At 40.7% G+C, this 24,364-nt stretch overlaps 7 non-coding genes across 7 annotated transcripts; all 7 read left to right on the forward strand.

The window, feature by feature from the left end:
- The first annotated feature begins 9,790 nt into the window (after positions 1-9,790).
- On the forward strand, positions 9,791-9,863 carry trnak-uuu (transfer RNA lysine (anticodon UUU)). Its single transcript has one exon. It is a non-coding gene; the product is annotated as a tRNA-Lys (tRNA).
- Positions 9,864-9,985: 122 nt separating this feature from the next.
- trnas-aga (transfer RNA serine (anticodon AGA)) lies at positions 9,986-10,067 on the forward strand. The gene has a single exon. It is a non-coding gene; the product is annotated as a tRNA-Ser (tRNA).
- A 224-nt stretch (positions 10,068-10,291) lies between these two features.
- trnah-gug (transfer RNA histidin (anticodon GUG)) lies at positions 10,292-10,363 on the forward strand. The gene has a single exon. It is a non-coding gene; the product is annotated as a tRNA-His (tRNA).
- Positions 10,364-12,407: 2,044 nt separating this feature from the next.
- trnak-uuu (transfer RNA lysine (anticodon UUU)) lies at positions 12,408-12,480 on the forward strand. The gene has a single exon. It is a non-coding gene; the product is annotated as a tRNA-Lys (tRNA).
- A 122-nt stretch (positions 12,481-12,602) lies between these two features.
- trnas-aga (transfer RNA serine (anticodon AGA)) lies at positions 12,603-12,684 on the forward strand. Its single transcript has one exon. It is a non-coding gene; the product is annotated as a tRNA-Ser (tRNA).
- Positions 12,685-12,908: 224 nt separating this feature from the next.
- On the forward strand, positions 12,909-12,980 carry trnah-gug (transfer RNA histidin (anticodon GUG)). Its single transcript has one exon. It is a non-coding gene; the product is annotated as a tRNA-His (tRNA).
- A 639-nt stretch (positions 12,981-13,619) lies between these two features.
- Positions 13,620-13,692, forward strand: trnak-uuu (transfer RNA lysine (anticodon UUU)). The gene has a single exon. It is a non-coding gene; the product is annotated as a tRNA-Lys (tRNA).
- Positions 13,693-24,364: the final 10,672 nt, after the last annotated feature.

Genomic DNA, 24,364 nt, shown 5'->3' on the forward strand with positions numbered 1-24,364 from the left:
GCTTGCTATTTGCTACAAACAGGGGCGCAACTACCCAGTGTTAGAGGGGTATGCAGCAACAATTTTGGCGCCCCCCCAATACACACACACATATCATATATATGTGTGTGTGTATAACAAAAATATAACAAAAATATAATAAATATTAAAAAAAAAAAAAACAGAAACAGATTTTGTCCAAGTGGTCAACAAAAGCCTCGTTGCTGTTTGCCACTTGATCATACATATTATATAGCACAGATCTTTAAAGAGAGAGAGAGATGTGACCCTAAATACAGCTTCCATGTCACCCAGCAGATGTAACTATAGCTTGTATGTCTGATAGCACAGCTAACATGAACATACATGAATGGTAAAACAAAATCTATTTGTTTCCATGATAAACCAGCCTTATTGCATAAGTCATGTTTTCCAGCTTCTAGTCATTTATTGTGCATGCTACCTTATATTTTCCAGTTGTTATTTTACTTTAATAAAATTGAGATATGTCATGCATGGGATTGGTACCATAAGGTTTAACCAAAATCTAAATGTAGATATCAGCAATATTATTTTGCATTAAGTTAGCAAACACTTGCTGTTAACATTAATATTTGCAAGCCTCCAAGCTTGGTAGCAAATCTACGCATGATTCCATGGTAAACCAGAGATATTGCATTAGTTGTTTTCCAGATTCTTGTCATTTATTGTACATGCTACTGTTGTGGCAAAAATTCTGTTAAACATCATCACTGCGTAAGAGACACTCAGAGTCAAATTAATAAAAAGAAAAGTATTTATTCTTGCAAGAATAGGTTCAGTCTAGTACACAGAAGTTACGCTGTGCAAGAGAGTGACACACAACAGGAAGATATGAGACAGCCTTTATACTGTTTTCAAGGTTCCTCCTCACCCGCTGTACCTTTCACCCACTCAGATAAGGTCCTTACTGCTACTTAAAGACACAAACTGGTACTGAAATAAACTGGCCAAATCTGACCGTCCCTAAGGTCAGAGGTCCTGTCCCATATGTTCCTGAAACGTCACGCACAAGCACGTACACACATATACTTTTATACATTGAATAGGTTCTTTCTCTTATGATACCTGTTTGGGATCAATGAATATTAAAATTTCCACAACAATTCCCCCCTTTTTATCATTCAGATTACCCAATCATAATAATAAAAATAATAGAACAAATTTTAAGTCATATCATCACTTATACTCTTCATCTCTGGTTACCATTACAAATCTTGAAACCCACATGGCATTTCAACAGGCTAAGAAATACAAAGAAATAAAAGTAGAATAAAATCCCTCATTTCGACCCCTCTCCTTGTACGTCATCACATAGCGGATAACCACAGCTTTTAACCTTCTGTTCATATCAAAAACATTCATAGAAAGAAAGAAAAAGAAAAGGAAACCATACAATTTAACACATGTCACAGTAGCTCCCACTACTTGCATCATCATATTTTGTTCATCCAATTGAACAGACTCCCAGCTTTAACCAGTCTCTGTACTGAGCTGGAGACACATTATAATGCATGGTAAACATAACAATATTGATAATCCTGTCGCTGAAATTGGTAGTACAGTACCCCCAACCCCCCAAAGATTAACCAATCGTATCCATTTACCATCAGTCCACGCCCATTTCCATACATCGCCTCCATTTTCCTAACCATATTTTCTTAACTTTTAACACCATATTTAATAAAATCTATCCTGAAAAGGTTTTATATTTTTTATCCATTCTTTTAACCAATGTAGTTGTTCAAAATTAACTCTAATATTTCCATTACGGACCATCTTTTAGCTTATTACCATACACATTCTCCCATGATCGGCCTTTCTTACCCTTAATGGAAAGCCTAATCAAGTTTCTTCAATAATAATCCCTATAATTTACCTGAAATATTTTCTAATGAATCCTTAACCAATCAAATCATTTGATCTAAGCCCTATTTGTATTCAATCAAATAAAATCATCAAAATCATCACAAAAACAGATTCTTTTGCTAAACTCAAACCATTAGTTCATGCATCTTCCTCCGGGTGTGTTGTTCATCTCGTTTGCCCCATGGACATTCCCTCTTCACCAGGGTGACTCTTTGCGAGTCGTTGCCGTAGTCTTTCCCTCGCCGGTGAGGGAGGCTGTTACTAGCACGAGCCTTTGACCCCTCACGTTGTCCTCATATTTGATTGTTGAGGCCTGTCTGTGTAGTCTAAGGTGAGAGACTTGGACCCAGGTGTCCCACTCTCCAACCGTTTTCTGATCATTACCAGATTTGCCCCTTAGATCACGATGTACCCCTACTGGAGTGAACCATTTCTTGCCTGCTTTCACCTGTGAATGGAGACCTTAAGTTTTGTTAGTGACCGCTTGTCTTGCCGCTCGTCCCCTTTGGTGTGATCTGTGGAATCAACAACCTGAAACATTATCTCCGGATAATTTCTTGCTCACTTAATAGCACTCGGGGTCCTTTTACCCTGAAAAACACTCAACCCACTTTGCTCATGTCCACAACACAATATTTATACATTTGGAACAGAATTAGTTCTGTTTTCTGCAATCCTTCCTGACATTCTGCAAAAGGAAAATCTTAAGTTAAGCGCTGCGCAGGTGTGGCCTTGTTTCTTTCTGCCACAATAACAATCTAGGCCAGGATAGTTAGTCAAATTCATCCATAACCATTATTTTATTGGGCACATTCTGCCCTGCATCAAAAGTCTGCATGCTCTGTAAAGAAAAACAAATGTCGAGGTTATTTTCAGATAGTAAAGTACACGTAGTTTCTTTTGTCTGCTGTGCTGCCACGGCCTTCGCTGCTGCATCTGCCCTGGCGTCTCCTGTTGAAACAGTCCTGCAATTTTGTTATCAGCGTGTGCGGCACACTTACAGACAGCAATTTTGTTAGGGAGAAGAATGGCTTCTTGCCAGGCTTTTACCCTATTAAGCCCCTTGTCCTCCCAACATATACCGTCCCTTAATAAACCAAATTTTGTCAATTGTTATCAAAATTGTTACCATCCCCCCTTTTGATGCATGAATCATCTCGTGCATCAATCTAACATAATGGTGTTTGGATAAAGTTTGCCATCAACACTAACCCAAACGTTGTCCCAAAGCCAAAATTCCTCCAGACATCTTTCTCTGCCTCTGAAACAAAAATATGACTTAAAGCCACAAACACATCTTCTTATCAGAGAATTTGGAGGGCAACGGCCCTCAGTCTTACAGTGTATCCTGCTTTTCAGGCCTGTTGTTTGGTCTCTTAATCCCGTCATCTACAAACATTGTTTCTGTTTCAATTGTTTCTGTCAGGTCAGGTTGCTGTACAGACTTGGTCAATGTCAGTCAAACAACATTGTCCCCCTTTTGTTCACAATATTCATAAATGTGTAGGACTCTCTGGATAATTTGATATTGACTTAGCCAATATGTCACTTTGTTATTGCCTGCAAATCTATAACATTTTAGTTTATCTCAACCCATGATGGACATCTCTCTACAACTTCACAAATCCAATTTACATAAATGCTTTTAATCCATAGATTGATTCATAATTACCAGTAGCAGACAGAGCTGGATAACTAATCCATTTAAAGCTCGTCCCATTTTCTGCATCATCTTGTCATCAGATTGACTCAAAACTATTAGCTTCCTTAAAACTTGTCATTTGCCTTAACCCATCTGTAATGATAAAACCCTCATTCCAGAGGTTAATGACACAATATACACACTATTCAGACGCAGTATTCGTACCCCAAACTAACACATACAAGACATAGAGTGCAGTCACCATCCCACACACTCATATTAGACACATATTTTAACTGTTCATTTTTAATGTTCGCTTTTCATTATATCATCTCTAAAAAGATTTAAATTTTAATTAAGATTTTAAACTTCACATTTTACTGTAGCTTTTACCTAATTTTACATGGTCTCTTAACCAGTTACAAAGCATGTCTGTTCATGATCAATTTCTTAGAAAAGTCAGCTGGGTTGTTTTGGTTCATTATCACTATTTTGTTCTTTAGCAGGCCGATAACAAAAAGACAGACACAGTTACCATCCCTTCCTCCACTCAAGCAGCCTCTCTCACTATAAACAAATAATCTTTTCAACAGCCTCCTAAGACTGTAATTTAGACAAAATGTAATATTAAATGTATTACATTAACCTTTTACCATTCAGCTTTATTATCCAGACTTTTCTCAAATCTACAAAAGCCTGTCTTCATCTTTAGCCACCACCATGCCTAACGACCTTCAGGAGTTAAAACTATGTTATAAACATATTAGCTCAAAATTAACTCTTCTATACATTTTACTTGCCCATATGGCAACCAACATCATGTCCCTCATATAATTAAGTTTTGTTACTGTCTCCGCAGCAAATAATGGCAATCACCTCATGGAATCAGCTGGCTTTTGAAAGTCCACTCCCGCTAATCATTTATCTTTAATTTTCTTCTCTTCAGGGTGTCGTCCCCTGGCATAGTTGCAGACACTTGTCACAATGAAAAACAAGCCATACAATCAATGCGGTTTCTGGTGAGTGGTATAGAGGAACTCACATTTCTGGGTCAGACTGCCGTAAAGTTAATTTTAACCTCACAGCCCATCTCACCTCTCAATGCTCTGCTGACCCCGGTGGCCTCCAGTAATCAGCGCTCAACTCTCATACCTTTCTCACAAATAACAACCTCCATCCGGAGTTGCCCAATGTTTCGTGACCCCCTGCGTTGGGCTGTCCCCTGGCCAGGAAGATCATCCCATCATTGAGTAGCCACTCGTACACACTGGTGACCGCTCTTTCCCAATACAATCAGTTTTCTTCAACAGAACTCAGCTGTTTTCTGGAGCTTAGGGAAGGCACGTTCAAGAGTCACCAGAGCCATTCCGATTGCCTAATAGTGTTCACAGGGAGACAGGTTAATAACAACAGTATTTAATCACTTAAATCCATTAACTATCTTAAAAGCAGCAACCTAGCTACTTAGACTATACTCAGTGAATTTAGATCACAACCGTACATTCAGTGTACTTCATCTATAGCCGGAGCCATCGGTCCTGAATGGTGGAGACTAAATGAGACAAAGTTGTTACTGGTCCTAAAATACGCTAATCAAAATGTCACCTCTATCGTTTAAGGTCTGTATTATTATTTTAAAGACTTCTTTAAAGTCATTCAGTTTTACTTAAATCCATTTACAAATACAAATTGCCCTCTGAACGGCAATGATTTCTTTTAACCTCTCCATGTCTATGATTTTCAACTTAAACACTGTGCTTTACTTATGACACAGGCTCAGATAACAGCTTTTAGCTGACATTGAATCAGAGAGAGACTCTGAGGCATTCAGGACTGGTACACTGCATTTTCATAAAACTTTTAACATCAGACTTTATCTACCATCTTTTAACTCTATCCCAGCTTAAGGCATCTTTGCCAGAAATTACATGTGTTTTCAAATAAACATAGTTTTACAGTTGTCTTTTGCCCACGTCAGGGAATCTAGACATTACAAATTTCCACTCAGATTGAGTCTCTGTCGCACTGGCACTTTCAGCCACAGCACACATCAGATTTAGATAAGCGAACTGTTTCATTACAGCCAATAGCAGACTTATCTTTTGAAAGCAAAACATCAGCTTCTAGCTCTTTCATGGTCAACTTTTCAAGCTGTTTGTTTAATCAGATGCCTTTCTATACATTTTACATTTAGCAACTGTTAATTCAGTAGCCTACTACTTCTGCTTATTTGTTCTTACATAAAAATAATTATTCTAGTTCTCAATAACGTTTCACATTTCTCAATCTCAATTAGGATTTACTTTTTGACGAGGCAAGCACTCTCTGCTTATGATACTTTTGCAGTTATTGTAAATCATCTGTGAGATTAGTCTCTCTATATACTCTAAAATCCTTTTTTAAATGTTTAATTACAACACAATCATCCTGTTAGTTACTTTGATATATTTTGCTACTCACATTTGTTGGAGTCATTAATTTTACATCAACCTGTATTCATCAATTCACTTTTAAAAATTACTATTATAGATCTTTTCTTTAAAAGGATTCACTTTAATACTTCAATCTCTTGACCTTGTTTTTATCTCTTACTCTTTCTCAGACGAAAACTTTAATATCGTTATATAAACACTGATCTACTTTCAAACCCACATTATTACCAGAAATGTTTCACTATATTACACTTTGTTTTTTTTACACCTTCTCGGTGGGCATTTACAGTTACGTGTTAAATTGTCCTGCTGACCACAATCAAGACACTCTCTGTCATCTAGTGGGTTCATGTGTCAGCCTCAACTACAGCATCAGACACCTGTCCTTTACTATAGTTTGATCACTGTGAGCTTGCAAACGGCTCCAACTTACTGCACACCCTTGAAGCAGTGTGTGTCCCATTCAGGAATGTAAACAGAGCCACTGATTAAGCAGTTCTCTGTATACTTTTACAGTCCACCAGTGGCGGATTTAATCACAATAGCCAAATCATAATCTTCATCATTATCATTGGCCGCACATTAATTTTAATAAGCTGCATCGAAATGCTCAAAATATTCTAAGTTGTTTTCACAAAGTTTTCGTTTAACTTTAGTCATACTTGTCCAAGGAAATTATCCTGACCCATAATTTCATTTATAAAACAGACAATATCTTTTGCTTCAATGACTTAATATCAACAAATATCCACCATTATACATTATTGATTTCCAGAATTTTTTGTCAAAGTTGTCTTTACATTTTACTAATTTGGTATTATCATCAACAACCCTAATTACAGAACAAGTACTTTTATATAACATCCGGAAACCGAGGTGAATAAGCAAACCCTGTTTCTGTACCCCCAGCATAGCTGGACCCTAGGTTCAAAACACAATGGTTATCAAACTAAAACTAAACCTAATTTCAATCATTATTTTACCATTAAAATATAGAACTTTTCCCCATTTTGCTTAATGAAACATTCCTTATCTTTATATCACATTAATCCCCGTTAATCATACTCAATGCCTTATTTTTATTCTGAAACTCATTTTTCATACCATTTAAACAGTTAATTTGACTTCCATAAATTCTGTCAGACATTTTATTTTCATCACATATAGTTTTCTACTATATTTCTTCCATCTTTCCCTACATGCCAGTTCCTTCTGCATCCTCTGTTCTACATGCTAATTCTTTCTTTTCTCTACATGCCAGTTCCTTCATTATCTAACCAGTACATGATTGTTTGCACAATCCCCACACAAACATATCTCACACACCAACCTTCTTTTTTTTTTTTTTTTTTTTTTCACTTCCTTCTTCCATCAAGTCTCTCACCCGTCATAGTGACACTTGAATTTCCAATCTTTCCCTTGTTTTGATAACAATCCCCTATTTCACACAGACAGCCTTATTGCTGCTTGCAACTTCAATCCTTATCATATAAATTTAAGTTCTCTAGACATCTAATGTCATGCATCCATTTACTGGATGAAGAAGTAAAAACTTTATTTCTCTCGACAGTTCCTTTTTATCTGCCCCTTTAAGACAACAATCCATTGTTTGTCCACATTGCTTACACATGTTGAACACAGCCATAACTACCTTTTTTGTTTCTCACTGCCCTGTTCAACTGATTCTCGCACTACTTTCAGTCTAGTTGTGCTCAGTGTTCCCTCCCTGGGGAAATCATGGTATTTTCTCAGTTTTTTCAATATCTAAAACATAAATTTTCCCCCATAATTTTCTCATTTGATAGAAAAACCGGTGTATCAAAATTTGCATGCTTACCTTGAGACTTCCCCATATTGGCTGCTTCTCTGTTCTCTGTGGATTTCTCTTCAACGCGCGTTTTCCTGATCTGTTAGGCATCCCCAACAGACCCGATTTTTTCTTTTAACCCAAATCGGTCGGGTTGCACTATTAGTGCCCTCCTAATTAAGGTTTACCAAAAACTGTTCTGGTTCCCCCTAATTAGCCTCAGTACCTAAAAACAATTTGCTCCGTGGCGGAACAACTCATTTTCAGGTTACCTATCTGTTTGAAATCTCTTGATCTGTTACAGACCTCAATTAATCTCAGATAATTTCCTCTCGTATCTGTTTGAAACCTCTTGATCTATATATAGATCTCAATTAATCTCAGATTACGTACCACAGAAACAGCCCTCAGCCAATATGGTTCACTCACATTTCATACCCGAAACAAAATACTTTTCCCCAAAAGAAAATATTTTAGACGTCTCTTACCAGAGATATGTTGGTTGCCACGGGTTCGCTTTCTTTTGATTCCAGTGGAGCCCCTCCCGGACCCGATAGCGGTCGGCCCCTCTCTCTCAAGCTTACGAGGTAGAGCTGGAACTGCTCAGTCCAGGTGGCCAAACACCGTCCGCTCTCAGGTCCAGAAGGCACTTCCAAGGAATCCCACTCTGACACCAAAATTGTTGTGGCAAAAATTCTGTTAAACATCATCACTGCGTAAGAGACATTCAGAGTCAAATTAATAAAAAGAAAAGTATTTATTCTTGCAAGAATAGGTTCAGTCTAGTACACAGAAGTTACGCTGTGCAAGAGAGTGACACACAAATGGAAGATATGAGACAGCCTTTATACTGTTTTCAAGGTTCCTCCTCACCCGCTGTACCTTTCACCCACTCAGATAAGGTCCTTACTGCTACTTAAAGACACAAACTGGTACTGAAATAAACTGGCCAAATCTGACCGTCCCTAAGGTCAGAGGTCCTGTCCCATATGTTCCTGAAACGTCACGCACAAGCACGTACACACATATACTTTTATACATTGAATAGGTTCTTTCTCTTATGATACCTGTTTGGGATAAATGAATATTAAAATTTCCACAACACTACCTTATATTTTTTAGTTTTCAGCTCATCAACCTCGGTTTTGCAAATTCTAAACTAGCTAGCTCTGGCTGCTACATTCCCAGAGTTAGCAAACGTTAGTCTGTTAACATGAATATTTGCAAGCCTCCTCCAAGCACAAACATCACATACCTGTTGCATTTCACCATCCACTTATTTAGCTGCTGTCGCATCCCTTGACATGCCATCTCCTTTAACCTCCTTCTTTTTCTATTTTTAACCCCCGACCGCTTTTTTGCTTCATTCATCTTTTTCGAGTTTCAACGATAACGCACTCCTGTGCTGCTCCTCAGCGCTCACGCGCGCGCCCCCGCCCGCTCGCGATACCCTTCTATGTCAAAATAAATTCAATGATGGAATATTATGAGGGCACCGACGCCTACTCTAGCCTGTTAGTCCTCTAAAATTTATATAACTTTTTTTATATTTAACTTGTATAAATTTTATATAAATGTATATAACTTATAAAAAATAAAAAAAAATTTAACCATCGCTTTGGCGCCCTCATGATGCGGCGCCCCTATGCGCCGCATATAGCGCATACCCACTTTTTGCGCCACTGGCTACAAACAACTGCGCCTTTGACACAAGTTTACAATAACAATAGGAGCGCGGCAAGTCAACAGCATTGAAGCGTGTGAAGAGGCTTTCCAGACAAGTAGCAGTGAGTATTTGTTCTTTTTCCTAGCATTATTTTCCTTTAATTACTATTATCATCAGTCTACTAGGCTGCATTCCCACTAATTAGCAAATATATTTTGACATAGCAGACGTTTTGACGGCCATTCTGAATCTTCGAAGAAGGAAACGCAAAGCATTGGAGGACACTCTTTTTTCTGCGCCAATACGATTCATTTTGCTGTGCGTTCCGACGCAGCACGCACACTTCTCGAGCAAGAGCCCGGATAGCTCAGTCGGTAGAGCATCAGACTTTTAATCTGAGGGTCCAGGGTTCAAGTCCCTGTTCGGGTGAACGAGCGTCTTTTTGTGGAGCGGTACGTTTTGTTGTTGAGTTCTTGCTGATCTACACTGGCCTCCGGCAGCGACGCTGCAAGGCAGCAATCGACAAACGACATGCCCCTTTCAGCCAGCTTGTAGTCGTGGCCGAGTGGTTAAGGCGATGGACTAGAAATCCATTGGGGTCTCCCCGCGCAGGTTCGAATCCTACCGACTACGTTGACAGCATGCGCCTGCTTTAGTTTGTAACCTTCTGGAGGCCTAGCTTAAACTTTATAAAAGGAAAAACAGAATCCTTTTCTTTTCAGTGACTTCTTCTCCAGAGTCACTGTTACAGGATTACCCTTGAAAAGAGTTATGTTGGTAAGAAACAGTTTTGTCTGCAAGCTAAAGATGACAAGGCCCCTTTGTATTCAAGAACACGTCAGGTAGACTGGTAGCTCGCTGTGATCGTATAGTGGTTAGTACTCTGCGTTGTGGCCGCAGCAACCCCGGTTCGAATCCGGGTCACGGCAAGATTTTCTGGATGCCATTGAAATTGAGCTCCATGTCACCACCTCTCCTCACCCCGTCCTTCAGACTTCTCTTTTTGTGCACGGCGCGTGCCCTTGATGTGCTCTGGATGTTCGAGTGAATTGAAACTGGGACCTTCTTTGAAAGCACAAGCTCTCAGGTTCGAACCCTTAGAGAAAAGATTGAAAACGAAACGCTCCTATTTATTTCGGAAGAATCTTGCTTCAGAGAGAATATGGTGCGTGTATATTTTCTAATCGCTAGGTGTCAGTACACTCGCTGGCTGTTACCTAGAGTGCCGCGGGCTTGCTATTAGCTGTCATTTGTGTCAAAATGATCATCCATCAAATCTTCCTTATCCCAGAAAATGTTCTTTTTTTCTTTGCAAATCCCTGTACTTGTGACAATGACAACAATGATGACATAAATTATGTCAGTGAACAAAAAAACAAAAAACAGAAACAGATTTTGTCCAAGTGGTCAACAAAAGCCTCGTTGCTGTTTGCCACTTGATCATACATATTATATAGCACAGATCTTTAAAGAGAGAGAGAGATGTGACCCTAAATACAGCTTCCATGTCACCCAGCAGATGTAACTATAGCTTGTATGTCTGATAGCACAGCTAACATGAACATACATGAATGGTAAAACAAAATCTATTTGTTTCCATGATAAACCAGCCTTATTACATAAGTCATGTTTTCCAGCTTCTAGTCATTTATTGTGCATGCTACCTTATATTTTCCAGTTGTTATTTTACTTTAATAAAATTGAGATATGTCATGCATGGGATTGGTACCATAAGGTTTAACCAAAATCTAAATGTAGATATCAGCAATATTATTTTGCATTAAGTTAGCAAACACTTGCTGTTAACATTAATATTTGCAAGCCTCCAAGCTTGGTAGCAAATCTACGCATGATTCCATGGTAAACCAGAGATATTGCATTAGTTGTTTTCCAGATTCTTGTCATTTATTGTACATGCTACCTTATATTTTTTAGTTTTCAGCTCATCAACCTCGGTTTTGCATATTCTAAACTAGCTAGCTCTGGCTGCTACATTCCCAGAGTTAGCAAACGTTAGTCTGTTAACATGAATATTTGCAAGCCTCCTCCAAGCACAAACATCACATACCTGTTGCATTTCACCATCCACTTATTTAGCTGCTGTCGCATCCCTTGACATGCCATCTCCTTTAACCTCCTTCTTTTTCTATTTTTAGCCCCCGACCGCTTTTTTGCTTCATTCATCTTTTTCGAGTTTCAACGATAACGCACTCCTGTGCTGCTCCTCAGCGATCACGCGCGCGCCCCCGCCCGCTCGCGATACCCTTCTATGTCAAAATAAATTCAATGATGGAATATTATGAGGGCACCGACGCCTACTCTAGCCTGTTAGTCCTCTAAAATTTATATAAATTTTTTATATTTAACTTGTATACATTTTATATAAATGTATATAACTTATAAAAAATAAAAAAAAATTTAACCATCGCTTTGGCGCCCTCATGATGCGGCGCCCCTATGCGCCGCATATAGCGCATACCCACTTTTTGCGCCACTGGCTACAAACAACTGCGCCTTTGACACAAGTTTACAATAACGATAGGAGCACGGCAAGTCAACAGCATTGAAGCGTGTGAAGAGGCTTTCCAGACAAGTAGCAGTGAGTATTTGTTCTTTTTCCTAGCATTATTTTCCTTTAATTACTATTATCATCAGTCTACTAGGCTGCATACCCACTAAATAGCAAATATATTTTGACATAGCAGGCGTTTTGACGGCCATTCTGAATCTTCGAAGAAGGAAACGCAAAGCATTGGAGGACACTCTTTTTTCTGCGCCAATACGATTCATTTTGCTGTGCGTTCCCACGCAGCACGCACGCTTCTTGTGCAAGAGCCCGGATAGCTCAGTCGGTAGAGCATCAGACTTTTAATCTGAGGGTCCAGAGTTCAAGTCCCTGTTCGGGTGAACGAGCCTCTTTTTGTGGAGCGGTACGTTTTGTTGTTGAGTTCTTGCTGATGCTCTACCGACTGAGCCCGGATAGCTCAGTCGGTAGAGCATCAGACTTTTAATCTGAGGGTCCAGGGTTCAAGTCCCTGTTCGGGCGAACGAGCGTCTTTTTGTGGAGCGGTACGTTTTGTTGTTGAGTTCTTGCTGATCTACACTGGCCTCGGGCAGCAACGCTGCAAGGCACCAATCCACAAACGTCGTGCCCCTTTCAGCCAGCTTGTAGTCGTGGCCGAGTGGTTAAGGCGATGGACTAGAAATCCATTTGGCTCTCCCCGCGCAGGTTCGAATCCTACCGACTACGTTGACAGCATGCGCCTGCTTTAGTTTGTAACCTTCTGGAGGCCTAGCTTAAACTTTATAAAAGGAAAAACAGAATCCTTTTCTTTTCAGTGACTTCTTCTCCAGAGTCACTGTTACAGGATTGCCCTTGAAAAGAGTTATGTTGGTAAGAAACAGTTTTGTCTGCAAGCTAAAGATGACAAGGCCCCATTGTATTCAAGGACACGTCAGGTAGACTGGTAGTTCGCCGTGATCGTATAGTGGTTAGTACTCTGTGTTGTGGCCGCAGCAACCCCGGTTCGAATCCGGGTCACGGCAAGATTTTCTGGGTGCCATTGAAATTGAGCTCCATGTCGCCACCTGTCCTTCAGACTACTCTTTTTGTGCACGGCGCGTGCCCTTGATGTGCTCTGGATGTTCGAGTGAATTGAAACTGGGACCTTCTTTGAAAGCACGAGCTCTCAGGTTCGAACCCTTAGAGAAAAGACTGAAAACGAAATGCTCCTATTTATTTCGGAAGAATCTTGCTTCAGAGAGAATATGGTGCGTGTATATTTTCTAATCGCTAGGTGTCAGTACACTCGCTGGCTGTTACCTAGAGTGCCGCGGGCTTGCTATTTGCTACAAACAACTGCGCCTTTGACACAAGTTTGCAATAACGATAAGAGCGCGGCAAGTCAACAGCACTGAAGCGTGTGAAGAGGCTTTCCAGACAAGTAGCAGTGAGTTTTTGTTCTTTTTCCTAGCATTATTTTCCATTAATTACTATTATCATCAGTCTACTAGGCTGCATTCCCACTAATTTGCAAATATATTTTGACATAGCAGACGTTTTGACGGCCATTCTGAATCTTCGAAGAAGGAAACGCAATGCATTGGAGGACACTCTTTTTTCTGCGCCAATACGATTCATTTTGCTGTGCGTTCCGACGCAGCACGCACACTTCTCGAGCAAGAGCCCGGATAGCTCAGTCGGTAGAGCATCAGACTTTTAATCTGAGGGGCCAGGGTTCAAGTCCCTGTTCGGGCGAACGAGCGTCTTTTTGTGGAGCGGTACGTTTTGTTGTTGAGTTCTTGCTGATCTACACTGGCCTCGGGCAGCGACGCTGCAAGGCACCAATCCACAAACGACATGCCCCTTTCAGCCAGCTTGTAGTCGTGGCCGTACCCTCCGGCGAATGGACAGCCTAACTATTCCTAACCATTTGTTACAAGTCCTAACACAAGTCCTAACACAATCTAAATAAGTCCTAACAATTCCTAACACAATCTAAATAAGTCCTAACAATTCCTAACACAGGTCCTAACAATCCTAAATTACGTCCTAACAGTTCCGAACAGCGGGTCCTAACAGTTCCGAACAGCGGGGCAAAACAGCCATTGGCTGGACGGGCCAAAACAGTCATTGGCCGAAACATAGTCTCGTGACCACCGTCATAAAGAGCGACGGCGCGAAAAGGACTCGTCATTCACCCCATCACTACCTGAGACGGTTTTGTGTTTTGATGCAGGCAAGTACAGTTTAATTAACATTTTAACGTGAAAGAGAAAAATTATCTATTCGTTGGACATTACAGTTCAAACTCGGTTTAGGTTGCACACGTTTAATTCAGCTATCTTTATTTGTAATTCGTTGTTTTAACACTTATATAGAGTTCGGAGGCCATGTTTTGATATAGTGATATAAATCGCGGCCTTCATACTGCAAAAGCTTAGCCGGACTGGTTTAAGATAACAGTATATGGACTATAAATGAGGATAATAATTCCTATGATGATTAATGTTAAAATACAGAGTGGTGACTTGTTTTGTATTAACCATAGAGTGTACAAATAAAACCGTAATAAAAAGCCTAATAACTTTAGAAACTAATTATGTTATAATTTTTACATAATGAACTGCTTTATTTTTACTCTCTGTTGCTTTTTACTGTTTTCAATTTATTAGTTTTTTTTTCAATCGCTAACAAGCGCTTACCCATACTTCAGATAATTTTTCTAAACTCTTAAAACAGACTCACACCCACAAAACACAATTGGCCAAATGGACGATTTTCTTCTCAAAAACACATTTTGAAAAACACACTCTTCATTTCAAAATAGAACACATCTTTCTCTGCATACACTAACTTTACCAAAACACTGAAAATCTGACTCAGACTCAGAATGAAATTATTCTGTCAAAGAATAACACTTGTTTTCACGTCACAAGGTACATGCAGTCAATCAAAGTACACCCAGTTTCAAAATACTGGCTATTGTTGACATTACAAAAACTTCATAGACTTTAGTGTTTCAGTTTGAAAAACATGCAAAACATGCAGTCCACCGTTTTTACACAACATTTCTTGGTTGGGAATTGTATGTCCACATGTACAGTAACTTTACTTTTTTCCAGCCTCTCTTAGTGAAAGACCGTGGTTGATTACATGGTCAATGATAGTGGCACGGATTTCATCACTGACTACTGTTCTTGCAGCCCTTGGAATGCCACCACCACACATTCTTACACCTTTACCTTGCCCTCTCCTTGGGCCTTCTCTTCTCCCTGGCCCTGCTCCTCTCACTTCACCTCTCATCTCTCACTGCACCCCTCACTGCACCTCTCACTGCACCCCTCACTGCATCTCACCTCTCACTGCATCTCACCTCTCACTGCACCTCTCACTGCACCCCTCACTGCACCTCTCACTGCACCCCTCACTGCATCTCACCTCTCACTGCATCTCACCTCTCACTGCACACTGCACCCCTCACTGCACCTCTCACTGCATCTCACCTCTCACTGCACCCCTCACTGCACCTCTCACTGCATCTCACCTCTCACTGCATCTCACCTCTCACTGCATCTCACCTCTCACTGCATCTCACCTCTCACTGCATCTCACCTCTCACTGCACACTGCACCCCTCACTGCACCTCTCACTGCATCTCACCTCTCACTGCACCTCACCTCTCACTGCACCTCACCTCTCACTGCACCTCACCTCTCACTGCACCACTCACTGCACCCCACCTCTCACTGCACCTCTCACTGCACCTCTCACTGCACCCCTCACTGCATCTCACCTCTCACTGCACCTCTAACTGCACCTCTCACTGCACCTCTCACTGCACCCCTCACTGCATCTCACCTCTCACTGCACCTCTAACTGCACCTCTCACTGCACCTCTCACTGCACCACTCACTGCACCCCTCACTGCATCTCACCTCTCACTGCACCTCACGTCTCACTGCACACTGCACCTCTCACTGCACCTCTCACTGCACCCCTCATTGCACCAATTTGAATTTAGTGCAACGTAATCATTCATTCTATTTACCATAGTTTAAAAATTGTCTTTTAACATGGTTAAATTAACAAACATACGTAATTTGACAACCATCCATGTGTAAAATCCCTCTTCTACATAGAATTTGTCTTAAATGTTTTCCCCTAAGCCTTTTCTTTAAATTTCATTTCATTTGTATCTCTCTGAAGTTGTTCTCAAGTTGTCTCGTATTTACCCTGTTGTTTCATATTTATAGACATGACTAAGACTGGTAAACCAGACTCATACTGGCATGACATCATGTGCAAGTATGCCCAAGGGAAGTACCACTTCTCAACAGGCAAGAAGCCAGGGGCGAAGAAGTGGAAGCATGCCTTGGAAAGAATTAATAACTGTCCATTACACAAACAGACCTGTGCATATGATATATTTGGGAAAATAATCACTTGCAAATGTGGTTATCATAAGGTATGTAATGAATGTGATTATTTTACCTATGCTGGTGATCATTACTAATTTAAAAACATTTTTTAATAAGAGAAAAATGTTCATTATTTGAGCTGTAAAGCCTGACATGAAATAATAGTCAGAAAAAGGTGTGTGTGTGTATATATATATATATATATATATATATATATATATATATATATATAATGCGCACAAACTGAGCAAAGCTGTGCAATTTAGTGCAAATGCTGTCAGTACACTAGATTAATTTCTTAGCTTTTAATGTAAATCAGTGAGGTCTTTATAATGGTATAACAGGTTACTTGAATAAAATGCATATAAATGTCAATTTAACTCGCAGTAAAAAGATGCCTGCACAAAGACCTGAAGGTGGGTGTTTTTACAATTCTACTTAAAGGTGTATTACTTTCCTTAAAGAACAACAACCTATGAATCAGACGACAGTTTGCATGTAGTAATTGTGTACAACATGTTTTTCAGCAAAGTTTTGATTTTGATAATTTGCAGATTTTGAAACCTAGGGAAAACACTAATCCTAGGGAAAACACTAATGCTTTTTTTACAGTCAGCAGAGCAGACAGTGTTAGGCATGCAAGCAGGACCACAGAGCAGTGCAGGCATGCAAGCAGGACCACAGAGCAGTGCAGGCATGCAAGCAGGACCACAGAGCAGTGCAGGCATGCAAGCAGGACCACAGAGCAGTGCAGGCATGCAAGCAGGACCACAGAGCAGTGCAGGCATGCAAGCAGGACCACAGAGCAGTGCAGGCATGCAAGCAGGACCACAGAGCAGTGCAGGCATGCAAGCAGGACCACAGAGCAGTGCAGGCATGCAAGGAGGACCACAGAGCAGTGCAGGTGCAAAACCTGCCTCATGGAGCAGTGCAGGTGCGCAGGCAAGACCAGCCTCATGGAGCAGTGCAGGTGCGCAGGCAAGACCAGCCTCATGGAGCAGTGCAGGTGCGCAGGCAAGACCAGCCTCATGGAGCAGTGCAGGTGCGCAGGCAAGACCAGCCTCATGGAGCAGTGCAGGTGCGCAGGCAAGATCAGTCCCAGGGAGCAGTACAGGTGCTCAGGCAAGACCAGCCTCATGGAGCAGTGCAGGTGCTCAGGCAAGACCACTGAGCAGTGCAGGCGCAAAACCAGCCCCAGAGAGCAGTGCAGGCTCAAGATCAGTCCCAGAGAGCAGTGCAGGCTCAAGATCAGTCCCAGAGAGCAGTGCAGGCTCAAGATCAGTCCCAGAGAGCAGTGCAGGCTCAAGATCAGTCCCAGAGAGCAGTTCTTCAATAAAGTGTGGTCTTTGTGGTGAAGACATTGATGTGGACTGTTTCTCCGAACATCTGTCAGATTACCATGTCCAAGAATGTTGTGACCAGTGTGGTGCAAAAGTCTGGGGTGCGGTTGGACTTCTTCACCACATTGAAACTAATCATCCTTGTACCAGTCTTGCAGGGACAGAATCTGTGGATCCACCAACACCTTCTCCAACAACATCATTTACTGAATCACCCGCATACATTGAAGAGCAGCAAGGCGTTCCACAAACTGCACCTCAAACACCATCCATGGAAATTAACCTGAGGCCTCCAGTAGTGAATTGGGTGAGTTTTCTCCCCAAACAGTTCTGTCGAGTTATTAAGCCAGCAGACCAGAAGTGGATCGCGCAGTGTCTATATGACGCCACAGGACGACTTAAGCAGCAGTTTTCTCAAAACTGGTTTCATCCACCAAGTCCCAGCAAGCCTACAACTTCACCTCCTGATCCTAACACCTACTTTAGACAGCGTATGTTTCTGTGGGCCCCAATGAGAATGTGGGGTATTCCTCTGAAGTGCACACAGTGCAATAGGAAGATGCACCATTCAGGAATCTACACAAAAGTGAGGGAAGTCATTGATATTGACTCGAGATATTATTTAATTGGAGTAGACTACCCTCGCTGCAGTAAGTGTAAGATTCCTGTCTGCCCTTGGAGTTCGGAGATCCTCAAACAACTAGATCCCTCCCACAGAAACAAATTCCCCGCTGTTCTTACCACTCACCTTGCACTTGACAGGAAGTGTGTGATTTTGTTGAAGCCTAGAACTGCTGGGAACAGCTCCAGTTTCTTGCAGCAGGCGCTTGAAGAAGTTCACAGCGAGGAGTGGGCAAGACGTACCATTAACTATCTGACAGACTGTGAATTTCACAAAAAGAAATGTGCCCTGACACAGGCTGAAGTGGTATATCAGCAGCCACCGCCTTTTTGCCCCCTACCTCTGGCACAGTGGTTTGAGACGGTTCATGCCAACGAGATCCTGAGTCACATTGATGAGCTAAAGGGTGTAATAACATCAACATATGGTAGCATCCTGAAGCTTGATTCTACCAAAAAGGTAAATGTATATAAAAAGAGGCAAATGCATGTTAATTTCAACTTGATGTTCAGAGATTTTTATCTGATTGTAATGTTTGTGTATTTATATAGATAACTAAAAAGCTTGCTGGTGGCATTGCGGACACTGCTACATGGATGACCAATGTTGGCAATGAGTTTGGCCAAGTCCTGAACTGTGTCCTAACCACTGGTGAGGGAGCTGGCATAGATGACTTGTGTCAGGGCATCGTAAAGCGATACAAGGATGCTGGGGAGCCAGAGCCAGCTGTGATTTACGTTGACCGGGACTGCTGCAGCGAGACAGGTTTGTTACATTAAGTCTTTACCTAATATGAATGTGTTTGTATTTCTAATTCATATTAGCAACCATTTCAGGCATGTTTCTAAATTACTAAAAACTAAATTTCATTCCTGTACATGGTTTTTCTAGGTGTTTGTTCATATTCTTTAAGAACACTCATAAAGAGAATTTTTAGAACTATTTACTATAGAAATTTATATTTTTTTAGATCTATTTACAATGGTTCTAAAATTCTTAATTTCTATTTACAGTAGCAATTTACTATGAGAACCCTGTTCAGTGTTTGCAATCAAGTAGACAAAAGCTTATGTAAAACAGCATTATTATATTTCTTTAATGATGCAAATGTAAATCTGAGAAAACAATCACTCCTTGTTTCTCATTGGTGTAGGCGTGACTCCAGTTCTTACCTGGTTCCGACCATGGAATATCACAGTGCGACTTGATGTGTTCCACTTCATGCGGCGGTTTACTGCTGGCCTTACAACGGAGCACCATCCACTGTATGGCACTTTCTGCTCCAAGTTGTCCAGCTGTATATTTGAATGGGACAAGGATGACATCTCTCGTCTTAAAGAGGCGAAAAAGACCATGCTTTTAAAAAAACATGGGGGTCATATTTCAACAGAGGCCCAAATCCTGTCAAGCATCACCTCCAGTGAGCTGGCCAAGCACTGCAGGAGGGGGACACGCGGAGTTGAAGAAACTCGTGTCTTGATACAAGGACTGCTGGACTCCATGTGGGAACTGACCGACACCACTGGTTTGCGCCTCATCAATCCAGAGAGCATGACACGTGTGTGGGAGGTACAGCAGAAACACTTACCTTGCATCCAAGATCCACCCGGTGTTCAGTTGTACACAAAACTGGGCTCCGGTTTACAGAAGGGTGACAAGGTTCTGGATGTACTGAGGTGTGGCAGAGGGTCCTCCTCTCTGGAAAGCTTCCATCGCCACCAGTGCACTTTTATTCCAGGTAAATTGAAATCATAAAACAATATTATGCATATATTTAAATAGTGTTGTCACAATACTGAAGTTGCTGACTTCGAAAATTAAAGGCACCAAATTGGAAACAAACCTTTTTCTTAGGCCTGGTGGTTCTGAGTGGGGGGTTATATAATAGTATTTTAATCATGTGAAACATTGTCTTTCAGGTTGGAGATGTAATGCACTACATACGCAGATGTACATGCTTGAGGGTGCATCTAGGTGGAACATCAACCGAGCTCATCAAGCTGTGGACATGAGTGGTACATCACTTACTAAAATGTATGATGTACGTTTAATGTCCCACATGAATGTCCTCAGCAACAGAGTCCTTGGATGTGCACTCCTGCCAGAATTCAAACCTCCTGGGAAACCCACTGGTAAGATTCACCATTGTACACACTATTACGATAGTGATTCCAGGCATCACTGTGTGTTTTAAAAGGCTTTGCATGCTGCCTGAACGCTAACCAATCAGACCATCGTTTTCATGACTGATCATTGCTGTAAAGGTGCTTGTTCCTAGTTATAAGATATGTCAGTTTGTGAAGTTGAAGTGTATTTGTTTTAGTTTTTCTTTTGTGATTTTTGCTTTTACATTTTTCATGTTAATCGCAAAATAGATTTTTCATTAGCAACACTACATTCATCACATGCACTGTAGCCTACTGCTTTAGCCTGATATATAGCTCTTATTACAAAATGTTTATTGAATCTTTATGGCAGATGAGCTGTGGAGTACTTGCTGGCACAGTCTGACAGAGGAGACCTGCTTTCTCCACTGGAGCAACATGAAATCGCCTTGCCAGAGATGGAGGTTGAAGTTCAGGAGGATGAGTGTCTGGATGTCACAATATGTGATGCGGCAGACCTCAATTTGGGCACACACACCCTTGCAAGTTCCAGCAGTCATGGTGATTCATTGATCTCACCTCTGGTAATGTCAATTTTCTTGATCGTTTTGAATTAAAATTACATAGGAATGTTAATGTTTTTAGGAGCAATGAATGAGTTGCTTCATGATTAAACGTTCATTTAATTAAAAGATTAATAATAGTCAATTTGAACAGTCAATTTTGTAACTGAAGTTTATTCTTCTCTTTAAAATGTTTTTAAAAAATCTAGGAAACCAGTGTGCCAAGTGGTGGCTCTTACAGTCCTGACATTGAAGACATTTCCTGTGCTGGGCCCAGCACACCAGCTCCGGTAAAGTTTCTAATACCTGATGCTTGTAATTTGTGAATGGTTTATCAAAGTATCAAAATAATTTCCTAATCCAGGATTCTGTTTTTGTTTCCATTTCTAGGACAGTAGATGTGATTCAAGGGGTGTTCCTGGATGGGAGGCAGTGGATAACCTGGCAGGCTATCTCGTCAGTCTCAACCGCACGATCACTGGTTTATCAACTAACGAGATAGCAGAGATCTTGCGGTTGTATTCGTATTTGCATACCATTGATCAGTCCCCCTCCAAGTATTCCCTTAAGTGCAAGAAAAAGACCTTGGAAGGTCCTTGGAGAGCTTCTCGGAAGCGTAGTGGCTCAGCCCCTGGTCAGCAAGCAGCTGAGAGGTGAGTTAAATTGTAGTGCACCGGTGTTAAATTTGAGTCTTGTTGAATGCTCCCTGTATAATTTAATTCCTTTCAAAGGTTAAAAATACTTTAAAAAAACTGTTTTGATGAGATCCAGGATAGATCATAAAGTCTATCTCTCATTGCCATACAATTCCAAAACATAATCAGTCTATATGTTTACAAAGCTATAATGAACCATAGAATACTAATCATACATAATACAATCATGCATCTTTTTATTCACAGACTGTTCATGACTCATGGTCAGGCTGCCCAGAGACCTGATGCCAACAGGGTTTCAGAATGTGTTGCACTCAAGCTTCTGAAGGAATTCAGGGAAGCCAGAAATAGGCCTAAAGATAACAAGGGCAAAACCTTTCCCATTCCTCAGGCAATTGTGATGATTTATAGCCACATCAAGCAGCTGCTTGAAGACTGCAGAGAGCTACTAGACCAGGGGCCGTATTCACAAAGAATTTTATTTTACCACTAGGAGTACTCCTAAATCCCATTAAAATATTTTAGCTAGGAGTTTTCTCTTAAAAGTTATTCACAACGCCTTTCAGACCTACTCTTAGTAAGGAAAAATGACAACTCCTAAACTAAGAGTGAGTCTTCGTTGCTATGGATGACGTCAATTCTCATGCACGAGTTTCCTCGCAATGATCACGGTGATTGGTTGTTAGATGACAGGGCCATCATGCGGAACATAACACAGACACAACAATTCATGGAATTACGACATCTAAATATGTCTGGGTCCTACACAAAATAATAATAGTAATGTCATCGAAATGCATATATAATGACATGTTTGTGCAGGCCCCAGTGAAGTGTAATTCTAAAAAGGCAGAGAGAGAGAGAAAAGTGGTGAATTAAATTAAATTAAGGTAGCCTAATACCCTAATGAAACCGCCACGGCGCCACTTGCCTAATAATGAAAAACGACACTTGCATTATCACTTGCTTGGTTAATTGACATCCTATTAGTATAGAAGCTTGTTTCCGCCACTGAATAAAAATAAATTAAAATAATTGCGACTTTTTATCTCACAATTGCGAGATATGAAGTCAGAATTGTGAGAAATAAAGTCGCAGTTGTGAGATAAAAAGTCGCAATTAGCTTTTTTATTTTTCATTCTGTGGCGGAAACAAGCTTCCATAGCCTAAATAGACTACTTAAAGCAAGTATTTGCTCCTATTGAAGTAATGTAATAGTTGAATAACGGTGGATTATGAACTCGCCAAAACGGAAAAGAAAGCCCAACTGGACGCAGGATCAGTTAGTGCTGGAAAACTGGCCCAGTTGGTGCTGAAAAAAAATAAAAAATAAAAGGGAAATTCGACACTGGGATATCAAGTAAAACAAAGCGTGAGACATGGGAGAGAATATGTTTACAGATCAATGCAGCATTCCCGCTTGTGTGGCAGACCCCGGACGACTGCGAGAGGCGGTGGTATGCGCTACAATCCTTTGTGAATAGGTCTTAGTGAGTTAGGAGTCCTCCCTACTTCTTTTAAGCTGTCCCAGACTTAGGTGCTACTTTTAGGGCTAAAATGCTTCGTGAATTACTTTTAGTGAAAAAAATTAGGAGTCCTAAAGTTAGGAGTGACACGCCCATTATCTTTAGGAGTTGCTACTAAATTCGCCAGTTAGGAGCTACTTTTAGCCTTAAAATTCTTTGTGAATACAGCCCCAGACCAACTTGGTGCTAGTTACTATAAACAACACCACAGTGTCTTCATGGTGAGTTGGATTTCAGCTTCCTAAATTCACTTCAGTAATATGAAATCTATTCCTATGATGAACGACTGCACTTCTGAAATAATAAATCTTTTGAACTATTCTCTATTCCACATGTATTTGTATATAACATACATTAAATGTATACATTGTTTTCAGACACCGTCTCATTTTGAAACTTGCAACCTTTTATATGTCTGCCAAAAAAAGGATTTAAAAAATTTGGTAATAAATGCATACATTGTTTCACAAAAGCTTTTCAGAAATTCAGAATGTTACGGTTTAGAATACGTTATTGCTTATTACACAGCTTTCTGAAATGCTTGATTCTGATTTGTCAGTTGAGACATTCCACAGTCTGTTTTTCTCTGATAATGTTCACAAAGTGCGAAGTTCATCAATTACGAAATGAGGTCAATTCGGCTATAAATCAGCTGTAATGTTATCAGTTTAGTTATTGTCCAATAATGTCAGTATAGTCAAATTGATAATATTGCTGAATGTTAAAGGAACACGCTGACTTTTTGGGACTTTAGCTTATTCACCGTATCCCCCAGAGTCAGATAAGTCCATACATACCCTTCTAATCTCCGTGCGTGCTGTAACTCTATCCGACGCCCCCACCTCTGGCCTAGCTTAGCACAAATACTGGAGGTAAATGGCTCCATCTAGCATACTGCTCCCAATAAGTGACAAAATAACATCAACATTTTCCTATTTACATGTTGTGATTTGTATAGCAACAGTGTGTACAAATAACAAGGCCATATGAGACGCAGGCTTCTTCTAACCATATACATACTGGGAAGTATATTCTCAGAAGGTGAAGCACTGCTACTTGGACGGAGTGATTTACTCGCAGCACCTGAGAACTGGTGAGGAGCAGAGAGTTTGCTCAGAGTTGGAGTAAATCACTCCACAGAAGTAGCAGTGCTTCGGAGATACGGTGAATAAGCTAAAGTCCCAAAAAGTCGGCGTG

Source organism: Siphateles boraxobius, unplaced genomic scaffold (genome assembly GCF_051911475.1).
Source record: "Siphateles boraxobius isolate OS27281-9 unplaced genomic scaffold, OSU_SipBor_1 6, whole genome shotgun sequence".
NCBI classification, from domain to species: Eukaryota; Metazoa; Chordata; class Actinopteri; order Cypriniformes; family Leuciscidae; genus Siphateles; species Siphateles boraxobius.